General features: G+C 38.0%; 1 protein-coding gene and 1 non-coding gene across 2 annotated transcripts in view; both read right to left on the bottom strand.

Moving 5' to 3' along the window:
* LOC108551437 (xaa-Pro aminopeptidase 2) overlaps positions 1–25,828 on the bottom strand; it is a 46,888-nt gene that overhangs the window by 13,807 nt on the left and 7,253 nt on the right.
* TRNAA-UGC (transfer RNA alanine (anticodon UGC)) lies at positions 14,238–14,310 on the bottom strand. The gene has a single exon. It is a non-coding gene; the product is annotated as a tRNA-Ala (tRNA).

Genomic DNA, 25,828 nt, shown 5'->3' with positions numbered 1-25,828 from the left:
ACGTGAAAATATAAAAATTGCCAAAGTAATATCAAATATAATAAGAAAATTGTTATCAAAATTTATTATAAAATTCAATAATAAACAAATTTTATTTGCAGAGGGTTGATAATTGACGTATCATTAATTAGCATTGCTCTAAAATTTATATCGTATGACGAATAGAGAGAAGAACGCGCGAGCGTGTTCGGAGAAGTTGAATTTACGCGCCGATTCTCATCGCGCGAGTCATTCGATTTTATCGAGGGACGTGAAGCAATCGAATGACCTCGAGTCTGCGAGAACAGATGATCGAGATGCTGCGACAGTGGACCGTTTCTCGAGATGATCTTCAACATCTTTCGATCCGGCTGTCATGAAGGGACAGCAGGTATTTATTTCATCTTACACGATCTCTGGACCAGTTTGATTGCCCGAGCTGCGCTACTTCTTCGCCCCCTTCCAACTTTCCGCGCTGCCAATTAAGTAATGCCACGATAAAGAAAATTTATTTTATCACCAAATCGACCAAATCTTATTTCGATAACCAGCAAACGAAAAAATATTCGATATATAATCTCCATCGGACATGCTTTCGTTCGATTAACTTTTAAATAAAAAGAATTTTACGATAGTCTATAAATTATTCATGTTTGGGCCTAAATTTGTTATTTTATCATTTTGGTCTATTCGTTTCATAATATAAATATTCGATAACAAATGCCGTAGATCTGAACGGTATCCGAGGCGTTTTACGCTGAAAGGAAAGGCGATACGTGGTTACGTGTGCAGAGAGCATGAAGCATAGAAAATGTACGCTTTATAATGGTGGATGGATGTTGGCAACCTGGATGGTATATTCGGGTAGTATATGGAATAGAGGGTAAGTTTGAGCGAGTCACTTTTTATTCGCGAATAAGTAAATGTCATTTTCTTTTATCGTTGTCTTCGCCATCGCAATGGAGTTCGTGTTCCGTGAAACGAAACGAAGCGACTCGTAGAGTAATAATTATACGAAATGACACGAATTTAGGTGGAAAGTTCCTATCGTCGAAGTGATATTAAACATTGGAGTGTTAATTCGTTTAACATTAAATAGCTCGCAGGGAGAATTAATCGGTATTACTTAAGAGTTTTCTAGCATTAAGTATCATCAACGGAAGCCATTTTCTTATTGTGGAATAACTGTACGCCAACTTATTAACGCTAACTGCACCAACCGATGCAATTACCGGTATAAATAAAGTCAACATTAGAAAACGGGAAATGCAACAAAAAATGCGTTTTCCTTTCCGTGTCAGTAGAAACTCCTTGGGTCGATGTTGTCGCATTTGTTCGTCACTCACTTTCGTGTTTCCATCGTAGTAGGATAGCATTTTAGTTAAGGAGGTTTGCCGACAGTTATAGTAATTCAAGCTTCATATCTACCTATATCTATACCTACACACACGCAGTCCTATCCTACGCACACCGCCGTCGGTCGTTTCATGTACTTCGTTATTCAAACCACGATTGATTGTCTGCCAATTTTCATACCAGGCATACCGACCTATATTATTTTAGTATTATATCTAATACTTAAATACCTAAACAATTTTATCTTATAATTCGTACACTGCTATCGAATCTTTCAGGCAGCAGGAAAATTTCAAACTACATTAATCAACATTTTTCCTATTACGAGAAAAGATCTGATTATCTATCACACAGAAGTCATAAATATCTTTATCCTAATTTGCAATAAACGCGTACTGTTCACGAAGATATGTAATAAATATTAACATAAAATTTCATAATCTAAGAAATTAGCGATACATAATAAAAAATTTCTAACGGTATTAATAAAATTTTTCCTAGAATAAATATCATGTAACTTAAAACAAACGCGCACTGTGTACGAAAATATGTAATAAATATTAATATAAAATTTCATAATCTAAAAAATTAGAAACATATAATAAAAAATATCGAACGTTATTAATAAAATTTTTCCTAGAATAATTATCGCGTAATTTAAAACAAGCACGCACTGTTCACGAAGATATGTAATAAATATTAATATAAAATTTCACTATCTAAAAAATTAGAAATATATAATAAAAAATATCGAACGTTATTAATAAAATTTTTCCTAGAATAATTATCGCGTAATTTAAAACAAACGCGCGCTGTTCGCGAAGATATTTAATAAGCATCTAATTAATCTAGAACTGCCACCATTTTATATTTAAAAGAATTAGTGAAAATTAATTTGCAGGAAATAGAAATTGCGTAAATATACGGAAAACATTCATGAAAAATAACAATCTGCCGTAAGTCCATAGATTCGTTCGAAGCCAGTCATCTCTTAATTTGCGCCGACCCGAAGCGCCAGCTGAACACGATCTGTTTCATTAATACACACGATCTGGACCGCGCGTCGAGATGATCTTCAGCTTCTATGTATCAGGTATGCATAACGCGGCGCCAACTTTTCATCTCATCCGTCTGGACCGCTTCTTTCGTGTCCTCTGACCGCTTGTTCCGCGTTTCGTACACGCTACCTCTACCGACGCATTCGCTCTTTAGCTTCTTCGTGTTCGAGTCCCGTCTGTCCGTAGCATTCGAGTGTCACGCGGCCTTGTTCGGGCGCTTCCCCTCGAGGAAACGACGTTTCTCTCCTGTCGTTGTCTGTCTCGTTGTCTTATCGGATCCACAAGCTCGTCGGCAGACGAAAGAAGGAATGTTGGAACAGCGACTTATGCGGCTGAGAAAGTGTTGGGTCGAAAAAGTCTCTGCATCCACTTTTATTCGACCAGAGCAGGGACGTATATTGCCTTCGCGGTCAAATGGGCTTCGATTTGGGATGGCTCGAGGCTTTTTAAAGCAGGAGAGCAGGATAAGGCCAGGGTGGTGCTTCCCGAGGGTTGTTTTTCTGCCACGGGTTTCAATCTTTTATTTCGTCCAGTTCTGGCTTATTCTGTCCATCCAGGAAAAATATTTTTTTATTCGATGAAATTTTATTCGTGAAAAGTTTGATTTAACGAGGTGAAAGTGCGTGGATAGAATTTCTTTGGTTGTTCGTTATTGTTAAAGGAATAGCAAGAATTTGGTATTTATTTAATAAAATGTTGGTTTTATCGTTATCAGTCTCGTTATTCGTTTCGACCCACTGAGCTGATCTTGGATAATTTATTTCCATATATTAGATACGTTTCACAGGTTCATCATTTATTTAGCTTCGAGATGATCCGTGTTACTTAATTAACTTTAATGACTTGGATGTAGTTATTACTTATTAGAAAGTGTTAAACACGAGGACAAATTATACGTTGCTTTAATCGCAGAAGATATGCTGCATCCACCATATCTCATATTTTTCCAATTTATATACTCATTTATTTACATAAAATAATGCGAAACAAAATCTCTGTAAGAATCGCATACGTAAAGAATAAAACGGCAAATATTTCGTAAGCTATTCATAATTTAAATAGTCTTCGAAAATTCAAGAGACTAATTATTTCTATGCACTATTCTTTATTCGCTGTGATATCGTACCGAGACAACGAATCGATATAAACTACCCTCGATAAGTCTCCTTGACCCCGGTTCTATAATTTTCATTCCAATCGAAGCCTCTCGTTATCAATCTCGATGTTTAGAATATACGGTAAAAAGGACGCTAAAGAATGTCCACGTGGGCCCCCCAAAATACGTGGAAAATATGGTAACGTGTCGGGGACCCGTGAACCGTTGACCGCTCGCGATCAGATGCCGGGTACGCTCGTGGCGGATGTGCAGCACGTGGAAATATGCGCGCGACGGGGGTGCCTGGTGGCGCTGTCAGCCATCATCGGCAGAGATCGATAACCCGGGATTGGTGTGCGTACACACGTTCGCGGCGTCGAAGGGAACACGAAAAAAAGGTGCAAGGAAAAACGAAGAAGCAGGCGCACGTAAAAAGACATCGTAAATCGCGCGGCCGATCCGCGACACCCCGCCACGCAACCCCCTCGTTCGCCATACGATCCTGGCCGTAGTGAGATGGCCGGCTGCTTAAGTGGCCGATCCTTCTGTTCAAGGTCCGCTGCCTGTCTCCAGGCGTTCGCCTGTCGAAAGTCGGCCCGAGAAAAAGATGCTCCGGAGGTTTTTATCGGCTCCTTTCGAGGGACGAAGCGTCGCCGTTGCCCGCCACCCTGCCAGGCGAGCAGCCGCCGATGGAGGTCGACTACTCCTGCCAGCTACTGGAAGGGGACCCGACAGCCATGCGCCTCTGCGAGGGGGGTTAAACCACCCCGCGGCTGGAGAGAGGACCGCTGCTTCGGTCGGCCTCCGCCCACGGCGCTGTGGCTGCGGTAAACGTAAACATGGACGTTGCGTTTGCCCGGCGCGCGAATTTCTATTTCTCAGGCCTATACACCTGTGGCGCGCTTTAAAAGTGACGGAACACTTTCCATTGCATGGAAATTTTTATTACGAGGACGCTAGAGTCACCGTGATTACAATTTGCCAACGAAAATAGGTATTCGTGTATATTTTGTTCAAGATAATTTATCTATGCGTTATAATATAAGTAAGCCAATAATAAATCGTAATTAAATGCTAGGTTAATGGTTCTTTTAATTTTCTCAAAGCCACATAACGCTTTGGATCGTACGAAGGAGGACTGGAATTATCAAGTCCATAAATTTAACAATAATAATAAACATTTTTATATCTTTTGTTTAAAATGATACATCTATATATGTGTTATATGTGGCTGTCCTGTAATCAATAAGTAAACAGATAGCAAATCATACCTACTTACAATTTGTCGAAGAATTATATTCTTTTATTTAAATATTAATTAGTATTAAATTCTTTCTTTCGTGTCCTTTTCTGCAATTTTACTATGGGTCACGAAGCGTCATATCTGGGCAAAGTATATCGAAAAGCTTATATTTTTCTTCACTTAAAATTATTAAAAGAGAATGCTAGAATTGTTAAATATATATTAAACCATTGACAGATTAAGAGAAGAAAGCGAGGATTATCGGAAACTAATACGACAAGGAGGTTTGCCGATGGTATTACCTTTCGAACAGGATTACAGGATCATTAACGGGAATAATTGTCCTGGAACAAGGATATTATTTAAAAAGATCGTAATCTCGTATACTAGTACTAAATATCTCCGTAATCTTTCAACAACACCATACTACTCTGAACCAATCTATTCTCGTACTTAGATAGATAGATGGATAAATCTTTATCGTTTTCCTATTGGATTACAAGGGTTCCGTCTCTCCTTATCCTCCATACATATTGCTTATTTTATATAAAATATATAACCACTACCACAACAATACAATAACGATATAACAGCCTATGCTACAACCATAATAATAACTTAACCTAACATGTAACAATAACTTAACCTAACCTAACATAAACACATTCTTATTTACACACTTAAAACCATATCTTATCCCACCCCCCATCTTTGGTTTTCCCTTTGTACCATTATTTCTCCTTTTCCTTTTTACATGCACTTGTCCCTTACCACCCCATCCCTCCTCTATTCTCGTACTTTCGTGCAGAAACATTTATAAAAGCCACCCCCGATCTAACAATAAATTTGCAAATAACAAAAGAATTAACAAAAAAACCACGATATATTAATATAATTCCGTCAGCCAATCAATATTCACCCATACCCCGGGGAAGCTTAACCCATGTCGCGCATGTAAGTAAAACCGCTCCATATATATACCTACCACACGTATCGCGATCCCCTATACTCTCCCGTTTCCGCGTTCCATCGCAAAAAGATTATTAAAAAAATCCAATCAGCTATCCTCCCCATGCTCCCCCCATCCCCTGCATAATTCACGTTCGAGCAGTTGAAGACGTGATCGTCGTAAGATAAACGACGACGAGGCAGATATCTTGGGAGAACTTGAAGTATCGAGAGCTCATCAACCGCACGGGGGTGCGTATCGACGAGTTCGATGGCCAATAAATACAGGGTGCCCGGCGATCGGGAATAGGAATTCCCGATTGGTTCGCGGAACGGGGAGGCATACGAGAACTAGAGGTCTTGGTCCCACCGTGGTCGACCATCGGCGGAATCGATAAATCGAACGCGACCGCTCGCACGCTCGGTGGAAACTCGACCGGAAACGGAACAGGCTGTCATCGTCCTCAGAAGGTGTAGCCGATATATTCGATAATTGTTTCTATCGCTTTTCAGGCAGTCGTGGCTATAAATTCACCATCCCTCAAGGGTGGTAGACCAGACGAACGTCTTTCGTTGACGGGTCTACACGAGCCGCACACTTTGTATTTATTGGAAAACAAGGGCGGTTCGGTAGCAGGCTAACACGAGGTTGCAGGGGGTGATTTCCAACCCCCAAGAAGGGTGGTTGCTCCCGCTATTCATTCAGCGAGTCACGAAACAGTCATCGACTGGTTGCTGCTTGTACATCCTGTTTCCCTGCAGGGGTTTCGCACAGCTGGCTTCTGAACTTTAGGGGCGTTTGCCAGTGGTCTGTGCGTGTAGTCACTGAGGTAAAATCTCGGTCGATCGATAAAAAGTTTCATCGTGGTTGTGTCCCCTTGTTCGTATATGTTTGCGTCGTTAGTACGTACACCGTGGCCGCTGTTATTGTACTCTTTGGTAGTTGGCTTTGTTATAACGGTATTGGAAGGTCATCGAGGAACGTGCATCCCATTTCCAAGTTTTATTCGTGAGAGAACTGCTTTGATTTATGCACTCATTCTCTGTATATATTTAACGATAAATAATAGAAAATAGGAGAGTTAATTTTGTAATAATTATAACAATTACCGTGATGTCTATAAAGAAAGATATGCTTTGAAAAAATAACGCAGCTACACTGTTACCTTGCAATTCTTATGTTTTATCATACCCAGATTACGTTATCTAAATTACAGCATAAATGGGAAAAAATAAAGAAGACTTTCAAGGACGATTTTTAATTGTTGTATCTGAATACAATCTACGGTGAAATTAAATCTCGGGAGCTTACTCGGATTTAATATCCATTTCGAGACGTAGGAGAAATAACTTTATTCGGTATTATAAAACAAGACTGTTTGTATTCTTCGTCGATGACAAATAGAGAGTCGTCGAAACTTGTTTTTCCACGATAAAAATAATCTCGTGCAAATATCGAACAGACGGCAGTAGAGATTCTCTCGTATCGTCGCGGACATCACTCGAAGAGAAGCGGCGTGGAGCCAGTGGCGCCTCGGAGGATATCAATAGTAATCGTAGCTAACGCGTTTCTTTGATCTTAAAAAGCGAACGAGGCTTGCCAAACAGATTAAACGATGGTAAGGAGGTGGCTTGTTCACGTTGCCGTGATATTAGAGGAGTATCAACATTGCGGGAGTTTATTCCCGTTCGCTTCAATGAATTAATGTTCGATCACGAGGTCACGAATATCGAGAACGGAGGGGTGAGCCACCTCCGAATAAACGCACGTGGAGTAGTGTAGTGGCGTACGAAGGGTAGGAAGAACCGGAAGCGGAGTCATTCATGGAAAGAAATGGGTTAGAACAGAAGAGACACGAGATTATTAGGAATCTAGAAAGTTCGAGTAACAGGTTTGTCCGTGATTTCGATCGGTCTCGGAGTTACACGATCGATAGCACTGGAAAATGTTTAACATTAGGTACAATTAATATTTCACGTTATTAAAGTAAAGGAATATTCCTTCACGATTTATTTCACGTGTCACGATAGTTCACACTGGTCAGACTATCTTTTTTATTTTTATTTTTGCATAGTTTAATTTCCTATGGAGTTACACGATCAATAGGGCTGGAAAATGTTTAACAATTGGTATAATAAATATTCCACGTTATTAAAGAAAAGGGTACTTTCTCACGAATAATTTTACAATCGTGATTGTCCACCGGATTATTTTTATTCTTATCATTTTTGCATAGATTAATTTCCTATGGAGTTACATGATCGATAGACCTGGAAAATGTTTAACATTTGGTACAATTAATATTTCACATTATTAAAGTAAAGGAATATTCTTTCACAATTAATTTTACATATCGTGATTGGCAATCGAATTATTTTGTCTATTATCATTTTTGCATAGTTTAATTTCCTATGGAGTTACACGATCGATAACACTTGAAAATGTTTAACACTCGGTATAATAAATATTCCACGTTATTACTTTCTCAAGAATAGTTATACATATCGTAATTATCCATCTGATTATTTTTGTTTGTTATCATTTTCGTATAGTTAAATTTTGCGCGGATAAATAAATATTTGCAAAGGTTATGCAGTTAACAAGGTGGTCGTGGAAGGGGTTGCGCAAAATTCGAAGTAGGCTTGTCGGTGTAAAGCCTAGCCTGTTGCACGCGATGTAATTTTGTACGCTTGGTAACACGGTTTGCAACAAATCGTTGTAAACAAAGTAAAGTTTGCAATTACACAGGAAAACAGAAGGTACAGCGATGTATTACCGATAAGCTGGCCGCGTTACATTTGTAAAGTTCACCTACTCGACGCGTGCTAACCTGATACGCGATGAGACATTTTGTATTTAAAAAAAAAGCTCGATTATCGAGCGGCGTGATTGTTCAACGCGCCCTCATTAACCTCCCACTTGATAATACAATTTATTGGAGCTCATTTACCAACGAGGGAGCCTCCTGCATCCACGATAATAGCCCCTCGTTCGATACTCGCTTCATGTGCGTACGTTTCTCGTACTAAAATCGCGCGACGCGATTTCGTACCGAGATATCAACGAACAAACGTTGATACAATGTTTAGACACAGCATCGAATACATTGAACGATGAAAATAAATATAATATCAAATTACTATTAAATTCGTTGATTAAAAATTTTCACGATGCATGTTCGTTACATTCGACGTTATTAAACAAATAAGATAAAATTGTCGTACCAATATCTAACAACTAGCATTTCACGTGAATATATAATATTTCTAAATTCCATACCTATCATTGAAATTAAGAAATATCACGGTAAAAGTATAATTTAATTCCATCCGTGGAAAACGTGTTTACCTTACTTATTTAAATTCGTATAAGTCGATTAAAATATTCAGAACTTCAGGAAAGGGTTGGAAAGGTAGTTGGACCGACTCGATAATGACCCTCTGATCTGCATACGCGTACGCTGCGCGTACACACGTGCGTACTACGTAGGAACCCATTCATCTTGCTCGGCCCGTTGTCAATGACCATTTTTTGCTTACAGATATTGGATAAGTGACAGCGCGAGGTAGCAGGGTCGCATGTGACGTAAAGAAGCACGTGTGTGGCGACGAGGGCGTAGTGTTGCGGACATTAATTAGGGTGGAACAATAGAGAACGAGAATTTTTACCAGGAAAGCATCAGGTAAAGGAGATCGAGGCGTGGGAGTACGTAGCATCGCGGTTGACGCGGGTAAAATCGAATGGTCTTGGTTCGAACGAATGGGCTGGTCCTAGTCGCCATTTTTCCGCGATTCCTATTACCAACTTCCCTCTAAACGTCGAACTACTTCATCCCGATAATTAATCCCGCGTTTAATATCGTTGATATAATTTTCTTCTTATAACTGAAGTATCGGCAATTATTTTGTGTCCTTTGATCCTCGATGAACAAATATATCAATGTATCCGTACGACGTTCATATTATTGCATATTTCCAGCTGCTTATCTTTAGAAGATAGTACCTTGGAGATAATGCTCGCGATAAAATTTTATTTCGACGCGATTGAGAATTTCATTCGATTGAGGAAAAGGAAAAATAAAATCAATACAATGGAAGTTTGCACGCCGAAGTCGTTGGAACGTGGTAAGGGTATCAAGTATTTTAAGGACAGAAAGCATCGAAGGGCCTGAGGGGCAATGCGTGGCCTTACCAAGGAATCAGCCCCCATAGGGAGTGTTCAAAGGGCCCGACCACGTCTTATGTGTTCCACATATAAATACACAGTCGGAAGACGCATGTACGCACACTTTACCGTGTACAGTGTCGATTAAGAGTTTGCAAGTCACACTTATCATTACAGACATTACGTAACAAATCCAATTACTATAAATATCGTCTACAGGTATTTCGATGCTTCCTATTTCACGTTACACCGTATTCCCATATCAATTCCGCGAAATACCAAATGTCGATAAATCTCGACAGTTAACAGGTACCATTAACTTTCCTATCCTGCACAGAAAATTAAATCCGTCATCGAATATTTTTTTTAATAATTCGTGGATAAATCGCACGTTTCGTTTGCCAATTTTTCATGTCTCCGTTAATGGATGCCACGGATAATCGAATTTTTACGACGATGAAGACGTGGCGAGCAGACCGGTTTGTCATTCGATTCGCGACTCGAGATTTTAGTCGGCACTGTACACCCGTACGCGGCACCACCATAACTTCACCACGGTTCGCAGACTGGTTAGGCTCACGCACTGCTGCACGAACGTGAGTTATCGGGGAAGCATGATCTCCGCCTTGCTCCTGTGGCTCCTCCTTTACTCCTTTTTGGTGGCGAGGCCAAAGCCTGACTGCGGTCCAACTGTGCAAGGGACGCATAAACAACGAGTATCCTCGAGATACGTCACGCGACATCCGCTTCCTCGAAATATTTCCTCCAGTAGTACGGGTAAGTACACCCTCTCCCTTAATCGGGGTCGTCGGAATTATTCTTCGTGCATCCACGCGTTTCTAGTTCTCGCATTTTTCTTCCATTGGTTACATCGTCTCATCGACCGGAATTTCCTTTTAAGAGAGTTAACAGTGACTTTCAGCGTAACGGTGAATTAGAAACTGAACGTAATTGAAAGTAACGATGAATTAGAAAGTGACGGATTAATTAGGATGCTTGGCAATTCTAATGAGAAATAAATTTCGTTTTACCTTTCCTATAATAATTAAATTTCCTATGCTTTTCTTAATTTTCCTTTAGTAAATTTCCTATAAATTTCCTATAATTTTATTTCCTTTCTATCGACGGAAAATAATTTAAAATACCGTTTCTAACACCGTATTTAATTTACGCTATTTACTTATCTACTTTATATTAATTTTGCTGTGTTTTATTATTATTACACTATTTACTTACTTATTTTCTATTTATAGAAAATAATTTTAAGCTCCGTTTTTAATCCAGTATGCCTAAAAAATATAACGAAAGATGATCCTGCAAAATTTGTTCTGCTATACGAGATTCACTGTTCCTTCGAAACTTTCCCAATTATTATCCTACTTATTCAGGTATCTCAATAATTTACTAATCCCCTAAACCCCTTGGAAGCGTCGTTTTATTTTTATTGACGAAATAAACTCCAATTTTCTTTCTCCAACCAATCAAACGATTCGAGATTCACGAATACCCGTTAATTCCCAATTTAATCGCAATTATTTCGGTAATCGGAACGCAAAGTGGAAAATGGCGCATGACCAGAGCGACGCAGCGCGCGTGTGGCCGGAAACGCATTTCCATTCACGACAGGTACACGTGGCACGCACATTACGTCACCTTATCTACACACGCATTATTAGGGTTGCAGAACGTGTCCGTGGTTCGTTCTGTGTCAGTGCACGTAGCCTCGCAGGGTGTGCGTGCCCCCTCGTCGAGGGGGACGTTCGTTTGTGAGCACGTGACACGCGTATGTACGTACGACGAAGGGTGGTAAATTTTGAAACGTTGAACAAAGAAAAAACATGCAGGGGGATAGGAGAACACGAGGCTACAAGGGGTTGCACGCAGCGTTTGGTATGGTGGTCCTTTTATCGCAATTTTCTTCAGCCCTCGCTGGGTCAAACGAGGGGATGAATGGCTTCTCCCCTACTCTGCAACGCGGGGTATGTATATAGAGCGGGATATAGATCGTTGGGAAAGTATCTGACGGGAGAATTTGAGATTATTATCAGCGTTGGGCATTACGAATATAAGAATACAATAAAACGAATATAAGGATATAAGAATACAATAATACATGGAAACGATAGCGAACGAAAGAAGATTGCAATTGCAAAAGTAGATAAAAGTCATTAACCGTAAGGAAATCGGGCCAAACATGAGTGTGACGAGTGGGAACTCACTGACATGATTTGTAGATGTAAATTAAAGAAGATTGCAATTGCAAAAGTAGATAAAAGTCATTAACCGTAAGGAAATCGGGCCAAACATTAGTGTGACGAGTGGGAACTCACTGACATGATTTGTAGATGTAAACATTATTGATCAAGCTCGTACCTAGTTTCCATCGATGTCTTTCAACCTCAATTACGTGTTATTCTTTGACGTGATCAGAACAGATTGCTCGACGTGTGACCGACCTTGCTGTTGACTGTGGCACGTACCATTGGAACGCAAGTGGTAAAGTAATTAGTTAAACTAATTTACTCCATCTTCCCTTGTTTTGCCGATTTTATTAAATTTATTGCTCAAGTTTATCCCACCTCAAATAATTTCATTTTCATATATTATAATTTAATTCTCCGAAACTCTGTATTGTAAAATTATTTAACTTCAATTAACCACTATACACCTATTTCATCCGCGATAAAATTATACAAATTTTTAGGACCTATACAAATTTGCGCACGTTAAAATACATATGTTAAATATAATTTTAGTCCAATACGAGGGTAAATTATCTTCATAGGATTTAGTATGCGAATTTAGGACTCACGACGAGTCAGACTCGTTATCGTGGTATAAGGGGTTAAGTAGGTATTTTAATATTACGAATGCAGAGTTTTTAATTTCTATTACTGGACGACGAAGTTGTAAGTTGGATGGATCGAGAATAACAGGTAATAACGGGTCGGGATACGGGAAGGAAGATTTGCATTCTGGTACTATAGTGGTCACGCAGACTGCCTGGAAAAGGACGCTTGACCGCATCCGAACAATGGCTCTGAGAACATAGATCGGGGTAGGAACCAGGATCACAGGAATCAGCGGGGGTGGATGATGCCTCACTGTGTGAAACTACAGTTCTTTTACAGTAATTCTTGTCGAGGAGGCAGTAAATAAACATTGAATCTTATCGTACTTACAAAATTTTCAACAAAGTCTAAAGACTATTCGGGAAATGTAGGTAAATGACCTAATAAAATATTTACAAGAAATTTCCAAGTTTCAATTTATCCCATACTTTATAAACACACGTATGTTTTAATTTCAAGTATAAAAATATCATAATTATTTATATACCTCGTTCGCCACTTGTACTATAATTTAAACGGTCTAATATTCGAAACATCTATTTAATATCTAAATATCTATTATATACATATATATTCAGCAGTTTACCACCATAACAAGCTTCCGTACGTTCATGTATGAATAAATTAACGATTATTCGTAGAAACAAAAATTCGCAAAAAGGTTGTATGCAAAACGTGTTCATGCAATTGAAAAAAAGAAAATATGTTAATTTATCGATAAAGAACGGTAGGGTGTGCAATTTCTGAATGAAAATTGGTTCAAGGAAGATAAGATCGTCACCTGGGGTCATGCATCAGGACTGAAATAACAGGTTTCGAAGCGCGTGGTCACGAAACGGGGCTGAGAGTGTGGCGATTAGAAAGGCGATTAGGATGGCTACGTGGACGACGAACCAGCACTAGTTTCTCTGCCAGTTGTTGGTAAATCATGGTTTAGAATCAACCGGAAAACAGGTTGGCCGAAGAGGTAGCCAGAGGAGCTAAACGAGCTTAGGACAGCGCCGTGAAGAACGTCTAAACGCTATACCTGGCTATGTGTGTACACACACGTCATGCTGCGCGGCTACGAAATCACTATTCCGTGGATGGTCAGTTCCCATTCACCGAGCGTCAATCATCCCATTCATAACTCTCTGGTCGCGAATATAGCAAAATTTCTGGATAAATTACTCTTTCTGACTATCCAACGGATAAATAATTCCGTAAATTTGCCTGTTTGTAATTGTAAAAAAAAAATTGAAATTTATACATTATCATAATTCTGAAATTAATATCTTCGGGTAAAGATGGAGTTTCGCGAACAATTGTTGGTAATTTCTAATCGAAATTCGTGCGAGCTAGGAGGTTATGTTTAAAATTATATTTAATTGAGATGAAAATTATCTTATTCAGATTGTTTTAAAAGATCATATATAATAGGGAAGATGTTAAAATTAAAATTGAAGGACACGAATATATTTGTTTATGTTATACGCGTTATTTGTAATTCTATTGGAAAAGAAAAATAATGTAAAGAAAAAAGATTATAAAAATTAGAAGATGGAGGCGCCGGGTATCGATCCCGGTACCTCTCGCATGCAAAGCAAGCGCTCTACCATCTGAGCTACGCCCCCGATGTCGAAATTCCCCTTCCTGCAATTCTCGAGGCCCCATACTTCAATTAACTAACATTAATTCAATTATCTCTAGGAATAAATTAAAAATCCTCGAAACCATAGCTAATATCTAATCCCTAAACATTTCCTAACCTCTAATACTAACATTCCAATGGTATGGGCGTTCATACGCTTTTTATTTTTAATATTATCATATCCAGATATAAATTATCTGTATCTATAATAAAATTTTATTGTTCAAATGATAAAATGACAGATACGCAGAGGAGAATGAAGACAATAACGTTTCAAGCGTATATATAGAAGATGTATTGTTTCAAGAACAATAACTCTGTGTTACGATGCAATTTGGCAAGAGACACAAGAATGTCGTAGAATCAAATTACTTGCCCTCGAGACGTGTTGCTCGTTTCATCCCCCACTTGTTTCGTTTGCTTTCTCATTTGACCACATGGCGCCACTTCGTTCACAGGTTCGCAGAAAAGTAAAGGAGGATGCACTCCGCGAATACACGCTGCATTACCTTTGCGGGATTATTCGTTAATCACGGTACCTTATCGGGATATAATTTATAAATAATTTTATAAATAAAATCTAAAGAGGGGAGTAACAAAATTATTTCTTAAACTCGTTATATTCTTCTTTCCATGAGACATAATTATAACTATATCACAGTAACAGAGGAGAAATATATAACCAGAAGTATTTTTATTTGTAGCTTCGAATTATATTGTTCGACTCGTAGGTCGAGATTTAAATAAAATATAATTATGTCGTTATCGGCACAGACTGCAATTGGATTCTATTAACACTCGTGATGTCAAAGATAAAGCCTCCATAGTCCAATCGTATTTAACTTTTCACCCTAATTGGAGATTTATAATTAAAAACAAATTTTCGGTCTATTTTTATATTACTTTGACCAATAAAGTATTTATCTGGAAATGTTCCATCGAAAATGCCGAAACCAGCTCGACTCGTCATAATACTTAAATAATACACTTAAATAATGAGAATTTAATTTATAAATTAAAAAATTTATTATATAATAATAATAACGATAAAATAAATATATTCATATAGTTAATTAAATTAAAAAATTTTATTAAAAATCAAGGTAGTAATTTTGATTTGTTGTAAAAATTAAAAACAAATGAAAATTACTACCTTGATAATCCCTAATATTATTAGACAAATTTTTTAATATGAATTAATTTTATTTGGTTTATTAAATTATTACAACTTGATAATTAAATTTGTGTATACAAAAAAGTTATTATAAGAAATTTTTTATATGATATATATTAAAACTTTCAATTGTATTGACATTTTCGACTAATATCGTGGTGAGCTAATTATGCAGAAATGAAGGGATCAGAACCTATTCAATTGCTACAGCCATTTCAATTTGTATAGGTTTCTGATTAAAATTTTCAATTGTATAATTGTAATTATTAATTGTAATAATTTTGCTCAAAATATCCTCGATTGACAAGATCAACCCAGGAAATCTTTAATTCTTGTATCCTCCAACGTAAACGGCCTTTCGATATTTTCATTCCCGAATTTATTAATTTCCCCATATCCCAAATTTAATAAATTCCCACGATACACCATACTTTCGCTCGTCGTTATAAAAGATCTGGCAACTTAGAACTCCTTCGCGTTCCAAATATTACTTTCCAACCCCGGAATGTCCCACCCCTACCCGCTCTCACCCCCAACTTTCAAATTCCCGACTTCCGTCTTTAACTTTTCCTTCAACTTTCCTTTAACCCTCAAATTCCGAAGCTTTCCAACCAGTTCCCATCCTCCTTCCCATCCATCTTTCACGCTGGAGCGGCACCGGGGGTGGCTGAAAAATCACGAATCCGAGAGCTTAATACGGGATTACAGCTGGTCGGGAAACCCGATCAGCCAGATGGCAAGGGATGAAGCTATAAGGATGGGGTAATCGATCAGGGCCGTACCCCCGATATCGCCCCGCGTCGATATTCGATTTCCAAGCGACCCTGCGTGTTGGAACAGCGACGCGAATGGAAGAACGGTATCGTTTCGCGATAACCATAAACAGCGTTGGGGTTTATCGGATTTCGGGGTGGCGTACGGAAAAGAGGGAGAGGATCGATAGAGACCGGCGAATGTGCGATCGAGAGAAAGAGGTCCTGTGAACCTCCGTGACCCTCTGACAGCCTGCTACGTCAGCAGGCCTCTTTTCCGATAATTTGCCCCTCATTAACGTAAAAGTAATGCGCGCTGCTGGTCAGAGCTTTTGGATTTTACGGCTTTAAAATGTTCTCCGCGTGGCTCCTTGCGACGGCTGCGGCCCTGCTCGTCGTTTGCTCTTATTTTCCGATACCACCATCCACCCTCTCTTTTTATTCGTTCATCCGGCTGCTTTCGCGTCGTTCGTGCACCTTTTTCCTCGGGATTCCGCTTTTTCCGCCTTTCCATGCGAATTCAGCGGCCCTATCGCGTGGTATATCGACGTACTCGGTTTCTGTGATGTATCGTAATTAATCTGGCGACATCGAGATTGCATATAGGATTAGACGATTATTAGAGTCTTGGAACGTAAATAGGATGAAATTGAATTCTTCTAAAACCTATTTTATTATTAAATATGTAATTAGGAAATTAGAAATAAACACTCTTTATTAACCGTCTAAAGATCTCTACATTATCATTTGCAACGTGTATTTTAATCCACTCTTCAGGTATCGCGTTCAAGGTTCCATTGGAATCACAAGTTCGCAAATATTTTGCCACAGATGCGCGAAGAAAAGAAATTGTCAAGGTATTCGATGCAGAATATGCATCGACGTAAAATGGGAAACAGAAAACACGGAAAAGGATCGTGTTTCCCATCGTTAAAAGTTTCGATTCTATCTATTCCGCCGTGAAACCTTTCTCGTAAAATATGACCGTTTCGCGCCGCTTAATTTTCGCACAGATAATCGATCTTCGTTGACATTTGCACAGCGTACGGGAAGAAATTGGCGGCAAGAAGCACGATTGGTCGATCGAACCGTGATTTTACCCGTGTGCGTGCCAGGGTTTATCCTTTACTCACGATACTCGAACCATGCTAATCAACGTGCAGTTAATTAAGAACGAATCAGACAGTGAGGCTGAAAATCGCCACGAAGTCGCGAGATTATGGTCGAATAACAATAGTATATATCAGGCGTGCCAAATCGGCTTTAATAAGGCTCCTTGGTTCTCTCAGAAGAATTCGTTACAGAAATATCAAGTAACTCCTCGAAGTTATTCTGGATTTAGCCAGTTAAATTACGAATAAATTGGTATTTTAGAAAATAGGAAATTATATATAATTTTGCATACTTGTCGAGGGGTTAATTGATATATAGAAAATTCACCTTCATTTGAGTATAAGAAAACCAACTAGTCACTCAAGTAAAAGGTTTTGACACGTGGATCGTTGGCAGTTCGATATTAATTTATCCAAGCTGCGAATATTCTTGGAGTACAACGAGAGGTTGCGAAAATTACAGGAAAAAATGTTGAAAAATTCGATACGATATTTATTTATTTAATGCTATATTCCTGTCGGAAGGAGTCCAAAATTCGTCAAAATTCAGAGGAATGGCAACAGCAACGGCGACTGCAACATCGACATCAACATCGACAACATCGACATCACCGACATCACCGACATCACCGACATCACCGACATCACCGACATCACCGACATCACCGACATCACCGACATCACCGACATCACCAACATCACTGACATCACTGACATCACCGACATCACCGACATCAACATCAACATCAACATCAACATCAACATCAACATCAGCTTCAACTTCAAAGACATCAACATCAATATCAACTTCGACATCAATGGCAACATCAACGACATCGACATAGACATCAATTTCAACGGCAACATCAACAACATCGACATCGATTTCAACATCAACTTCAACGGCGACACGACATTGACATTGACATCGACATCGACTTCAACTTCAACATCAACGACATCGACATCGATTTCAACATCAATTTCAACGGCGACACTACATTGACATCGACATCGACATCGACATCGACTTCAACTTCAACATCAACTACATCGACATCGACTTCAACTTCAACATCAACGACATCGACATCGATTTCAACATCAATTTTAACGGCGACACTACATTGACATCGACATCGACATCGAGATCGACATCGACTTCAACTTCAACATCAACTTCAACGGCAAGAGTGACACGAAATCGACATCGACATTCATCGTATTTCCACGTTTCTTCCCGAATACCATTTTATAAAGCTTCTTTTTCTTGGCGTTAAAGTATCTATGACCTCGAGCGATCTTATGAATTAACTCGTGAAGATTAACGAGGTGTAATTATGTAAATGGCCGTGTTTAATATTTCGAAATGCGCGGCTGTAGCAAATTACACCGGCTAATGAAGATACATTAAGATGACAGTAAAAGGATGAGTCATGCGAAGGAGTGGTAAATTATCTCGATTAAAGGAAGCATCTTCCATACACTCGAGGTATTTCTTCGCGGTATACGCGTTGTTTCGATGTAATGGGGAAACAGTTGCAAAATATACACACGTAAAAATAGGCAGCGCTATTTTTGCCGGATAATTGTTTCGAACAGCCTGTCTGGTGATCTAAATCGCCTAAATTCGCTGCAAACATTTACAGCAACGTTTCGTTTCAATGGTAGAGGAAGATAAATAAATAATAGAATCTCTCCTAAATTCCGACAGGATTTCATCTCTTCTTTTTTTACAAAAATTATTTTATCGAACGCAGCTTTGAATTAGGCTGCTTCGAGGTAGAAATCAAACGCCATTATTCCTTCGGGACGATATATGATCCCTAATTCCACCCGTGGTCGATTTTTTTCATAACATAGGTTTCCAGAACTAATGGAGATTTTTTAAATGCACGTAATTTTCCGAATCAGTATACAATTTTTTAATTTTTCCTTCTGCAATGTAATCGATTTTGAATAATATCACGATATTTCGTACAATGCACACATGTCGTCTTCCAGGGATTAACCTGTCTTATTTTTCGATTCCATAATCGATACAAATTTCACCATTTCGGAGAAACTGAATTTTTGAATTTCACAATTTCATTTTTCAACATCTTGCTTCGAATTTGTGCCAGTTTGTCCGAGTACGTAACACGTGTCTGTGTATGCGTCTGTGCCTAAGAGCTATACGTTTCCAAAGGAATTTTTGGTTCGTTTACTATACATAGTTGGCCTAGCTTTCTAGGAGGTCTGCAGTTGGCCTAACACCGGTACAAAGTCTGCTGGGTGATCTATCCGTATGTAAACCGTTGCAAAACCAACAAATATGTTACTTAGTAGCTAGCAGGGGCGTATCGAGTGACCGATTGAACGTATTCGATCACTTTGGATCGGTTTAGGTATGAGAAATGACAGCGAGATTCGAAAATAGAGCTGATTGGTCTTCGCAATTTTTTAAAACGTCAGTCAACTCTTACGAGATGAAACAATAAGAATTTTCTTGGTAATTAGATTATTATTGTGCATGTAACACTTGGTTAAAATATTATCGATTACATTTAAATTCTAAATATGGCAGGTAAAATTAACCCTCTGCACTCGAGAGGTGACCCTCAGTCACTATTTCATAAAATTTGTAAGATCGATATTAATTAATATATCAATTTTAATGTAATGTAACAGGGTGCAAGGTATCGAAATCAAATAATTCTACAATTCTATTATTATAAAATTCTTTATTTATTGCTCAGAAAAGTATCGTCAGTTTTTTAATAGAGAATCCTTGATTTTCTACTCTTCTCTAGCCAAAAAATCGTCGAGTGCAAAGGGTTAAAAGTCAACGAAATTTTAATTTTTCTAATTTTTTGAATCGCCATTTCCTTCCCCGACATCTATATATTATTAACGAGTTTTATTCGATATCTATTAATTTTCATTAATGCGCAGGAAACATTTAAGCCCTGGTTAATGGAGCTATTATGCTGTTATAGGAATCGTTTATACTTCAATCGCTCTTAATGAATATCTCTCAAGACAATGCGATCTTTTAATCGTGAATTACGTAATTATGTAGCGACCAAGTGATCTAAACGGTTTGAATTGCTCATTAAGCATTTAACAACAATTACATCGCTTTATGGCTTGTTTGAACATCGAAGATTGCTTAGAGCGTAAACGACAGTGAGTTATGGGCATGCGTGATTCAGTCTTCACAAAAGTCCTTTTGTATCAGCTCGAGATTAGTCACAGGTTAACCTTGGTCAGTTCTCGAAAATCTCTCGACTGCATTTCCATTCCGAGAACAGGAACAGACGAGAAAATGCGCACCGTCACTGTGAGATGCGTTTATTCGTTCCAGACAGTTTCAGATTTAGCACAGTGAACACTGCCAATGATTATGACACAGCTATATTGAAACTGAATATGCATGGTAATATGCAGAGTAACCTAGTTCGACAATGTTGTGAAATAAATCTCTGTTAACGCTAGAATCACCAAAGTAATCAAAATAATTGATTACTTCTTTTTATTTTTAATTATTGAAGAAGTAAAGCTCCTTTTACTAAAAGTAGTATTTTATCCAGATAATTTTTATCTATTTTCGTACAATTTATTAATTATAATAATTTTATTCAAATTATGTATTTTTAAATTTAAATTTACTATACACAATCATGGAGCGGTTCCTATATTTTATAATACTAATTTTATAGTAATATGAATAAAAATTTTTAATTTCTCAAAAATCGAAATTTAATTTTGTCGTGTCATTTTCAAAGAAGTTAACTTATTTTCGTTCAATTTATTAATTAATTTTATTCAAATTACCCATTTTCACTCATTCTTATTATTGCTCGAAATTTACTATACATAATCATGAAGCTGTTCCAATATTTTATAATATTTATAGTATTATTAATAAAAGTTTTAAATTTCTCAAAAATCGAGATTTAATTTTGTCTCGTGGTTTCCAAAGAAATTAACTAGTTCGTAGGAGTTTTGCAGAAGGAATTCGGTGATTTTTAGTTCATACACGTACAAAAGCAAGAGTCACGTAGGTTTCGACTGCTTACTCGAGATCCAAATTTAATCACCGGCTTAACAGAGACACGTCATTGCCGAATTTTTCTTTCAAACGGGACTAGCAATTTTCCTCGAAACGGTGGGACGAAATCTACGTGGAAATAATTTTTCAGTGATCGTCGAACCCTGGCCAGGGGTTAAATTCATCGAACACGTGGCGGGTGTTATGTCACGAGAAGCATTGTCGAGTCAAGTGCATGTCTGACCCAAGGCGCCACAGGAATAACTTCTAAACGCCAACGTGCTCGCAAACTTCCGTTATTTATAGTACAACCTGACCAACTATCTGTTCCTGGGTGCGTTCACCGGCCAATCGAACCCAGATTCAACGTTTCAGCTTCGGAATAATGAATGTTTTGTCTCGTTTATCCATATTCATTACTCGTATTAGCATGCTTGCCTCGTTTTTCGCCATTCGTTCGCATCATCCGACGCGTTCCGTATTTCACCGAGCAGTTTCCAACAGATTTATCGAATTACGCTTTCTTCGAGGTTTGCAAATGAAATCTGTTGGAAGTCAGCTACGCCCATGCAACGATGACGACATACCTGTCGAAGGTTGCAGGGTATTACCGATCTCTGGACTTCAAGGGGTCGGTTTTGAGGGTTTAAAAGGACCTGCCGTCTCTCATAGCTCCTCACTGCCAAGTTAGAAACAGAAACACCTAGTTCATACATTGTGACCCATAGTGGTATTCAGAAAGACTCATACGCTTTAATTATCAGGGTATTACCGATCTCTGGACTTCAAGGGGTCGGTTTTGAGGGTTTAAAAGGACCTGCCGTCCCACATAGCTCCTCACTGCCAAGTTAGAAACAGAAACACCTAGTTCATACATTGTGACCCATAGTGGTATTCAGAAAGACTCATACGCTTTAATTATATATCGCATAATAAATCTAAAGATTGCTATACAACTGAATACAGTTATTTCCCTGTGCGTTTGGCTATTTCCTCCGCGAAATTCCCAACAAAATCTCCACTTCTCCTAGTATAGTTGATATACTCGACCCGTTTCATCCGCAATTGTATACTCGTAATTTCGGTGGTTCGTTACCTTTACAATTGCAGACGAAGAAATTATGGTAGAAGTCAGGTAATTTCGTTTGGAAATAGTTGTTTGAAAATTGGATTTGGATTTTCCAGAAGCTGTAATAATAATTGAGATTTGAATAATCCGAAATTGTCACAGTAAGCTCCTTTCCTATTGGAAAGGCGTAACCTTTAGAGTAGCCTAATTCCATTCCTTTTATTATTATTATTATTATTATTTTATTATTTTATTTTACAAAAAGCATTGTATTGCATAGCGATTCAGTACGTCTTCTGTCTTTTCATCCATCTATTTTCAATTTTACTACAGAATTTTTATTTAAGATCCTCCTCCACAGTAAGCTTCTTTCCCATTGGCGTAACCTTTCAAGTAACCTAATTCCATTCTTCTTTTTATTATTCTTATTATTATTATTTTATTTTAAAAAAAGCATCGTATTGCATAATGATTTGATACGACTTCTATCTTTTCATCCATTTATTTTCAATTTTACTTCCGAATTTTGATTCGTTCCCATTGGTGTAACCTTTGGAGTAGCCTAATTCCATTCCTTTTATTATTATTATTATTATTATTATTTTATTTTACAGAAAGCATTGTAATGCACAGTGATTTGATGCGTCTTCTATCTTTTCATCCATTTATTTTCAATTTTACTTCAGAATTTTGATTCGTTTCCATTGGTGTAACCCTTGGAGTAGCCTAATTCCATTCCTTTTGTTATTATTATTATTATTATTATTTTATTTTACAGAAAGCATTGTATTGCACAGTGATTCGATACGTGATTCGATACGTTTTCTGTCCTTTCATCCATCTATTTTCAATTTTACTTCCGAATTTTTATTCGAGATTCTCCCCGAAGAAGCTTCCACGTGACCCTAACCTAATGTAACATCTCGCGTTTCTTCGGACCAGCCCTGTTTACCCAGACACCTCGTAAATGGCTCATTCGGGTCGTTCGATCCCATCGTAGAGCAGGCTGACCCGGAATATTTGACGTTCCATCGCCGAAAGGATCCCGCGGTATTTTTAAAGCCGGCTTAGTCATTTAAATTCCGAGCTTATCTAAGTTTACATGCAGCCGAATCTTGCGAACTTTTCCTCGAGTTGCGAGATATACATTTCGGCCCGGTTACACACCGGCGCGATTGTAAATCAGACGTTGAAAGACTTAGCCGGTATAGCTTCATAAAATGAACTTAACAGGTAATGGAGCACAAATTCCGCGCTCGCATGATGCATAGAGCCGGGCATTAAGAGACTCGTACACGAAACCAGGTGAATTATTCCATCTCATTTCGGGGGCTTATCTTATCGCGGCACTGGTGAAACGAAATGGATGAGAATCTGATAAATGCCCCCTCGTGAAACGATCGTGTCTTTCGAATTCATTAATATGCATGCGAGATTCTGGACTGGGATCTTCCTCAACTTCTTTTTCCTTTGCACTCGAAATAGTACGCGAGTATCTTTCTCGAATAATTTGGAATTTTCAGCAGTTCGTTTCGTTCCTGTTATAAATAATTTTGATGAAACATTATGATATCGTTATTGTTAATTCAGTGTTGCGATGGTAATAATTCAATGTAGGAATATTTGGTATCTTACAGTGTCTATTTTAATTATGCCATTGTCTTTCTGCGGCCTCTATTGAATACGTTCAATTCAGGATAAATGTTAAAACGATGGGTACCATTTATCGAATGAATTCCAAAAAGAGAAATATAGAAATAGTAAAAATTCTCCGAAATTATAAATAGGCAAACGTCAAACGTTTTTCGGGAATTATTCGTCAGCAAACTAATAATAAATGCATCCACCATTTTGTTTCTTCTACGAAAGATAAGAGTCTCCTACCATTTTTCATATTTTTTACCAGAACGTTAAAGACACTTCTGAATTTAAAGAATTTTAAATTTTATTTCCGAAATTCGAATTGTCACATTTTCCGTGTTTGTTTAATTATCGTTGCTGAATTTCAGAAAATTTCACGCGATTTGAATTCGAATTAAACACGCGCCATTATCTCCCTCCTCGACGCCATTGCAGTTATTACAGGAAGACGCGAAACTTGCGAAGGAAATGGGTTGCGAAGTTTATTAGTATGTTTCGAACATTATTCGCGTGCTCATTGACGTCGAATATATTTTCTCCTTGAATTGTCCCCTCTGCATCTGTCCGACGATATATCCGAGAAAATGTTTCTTAAACTTTCTCGAAAATACGCGCGGCGACGCATGTAAATATAAATCCGCGTCGTAATCGTTCTCCACGGACTTCTGGCAAATTTTTTCCTACTACTTTGATTCTCAAATTAGAATTGATGTAGTGTCCTATGCAAGAACACTATTATTGAATCACGAATCTCTAGATCGAACGAAGAATTAAAAATACAAATTCTCAAACTTTTATCTACGCCATCTTTCTTATCCCAGTTGCAAGTTGGTACCACTGAGTTGACATATTTCCTGCACCCTCTTCACCCAGTTTGAAACGCGATAGCACTCGGTTGCTAGTGGTAATGTCGAAAACGAAGTAACTAAATCGCGAAGTTTCTAGGGTAATTTATTAAGGTGAATTTTCACGCTTGCAAATTTGCCGCAATAAAACGAAGTAAATTCCGGATTCTGCTCGGTACACGTGTTCTATGCTGCAGGCCAATTGTTAAATAGAACGTGAACCTCGTCTGTGCGTATACATTTCCATGCTTTGCTTGTTCAACAGGATACACATGTACGTTAATGCGAAGTTGCAACCTAATCTCGAATTTCGTGTTTACGCACGACTAAGTGTTCCTAAGGAGAGAGAGATATTTAATCAAACGGAATACACGATCAATTCGTGAGTTTAATAGAGAAATGGGTACATAACAAAATTGTTGGAATTTCTAGGATGAAATCAAAGCGTTTAGCGTACAGGGAAGTAAACGAGGATCAAACGACTCTTTATGACATAAACGTTGATTTTTCGAAAAAATTATTAATTTATTAAAGGAAATAATTCGCAACATTACTTTTGATTTATAGTAGTTGATTTACAAAAACTATATTTATAAATAGTTCCAGTATTAAATAAAAGAAATAATAAATAATTTCAATTAGGAGCTAACATGATTTATTCCAAAAATCCGATGTGGTTTATTGGTCAACTTAATATTTAGTTTGAACAATAACTAGGATTCTATTTCTGGGTGTAAAAAGATTGAGTGTCCGAAGAGCATTGGCCTGTAACCTCTAGCAGGCCTGTCACTATCCTTGCACGAGCGTTGATAATTTACGACAAAAATTTTCAGACTACTCGAAATCGATCTAATCAATGAACAGAGCTACTAAAA

This window comes from Eufriesea mexicana, unplaced genomic scaffold (assembly GCF_001483705.2).
Source record: "Eufriesea mexicana isolate 0111107269 unplaced genomic scaffold, ASM148370v2 scaffold4126, whole genome shotgun sequence".
Classification (NCBI taxonomy): Eukaryota; Metazoa; Arthropoda; class Insecta; order Hymenoptera; family Apidae; genus Eufriesea; species Eufriesea mexicana.
The sequence above is the reverse complement of the archived record's forward strand: the minus strand, read 5'-3'. Positions and strand labels throughout refer to the sequence as shown.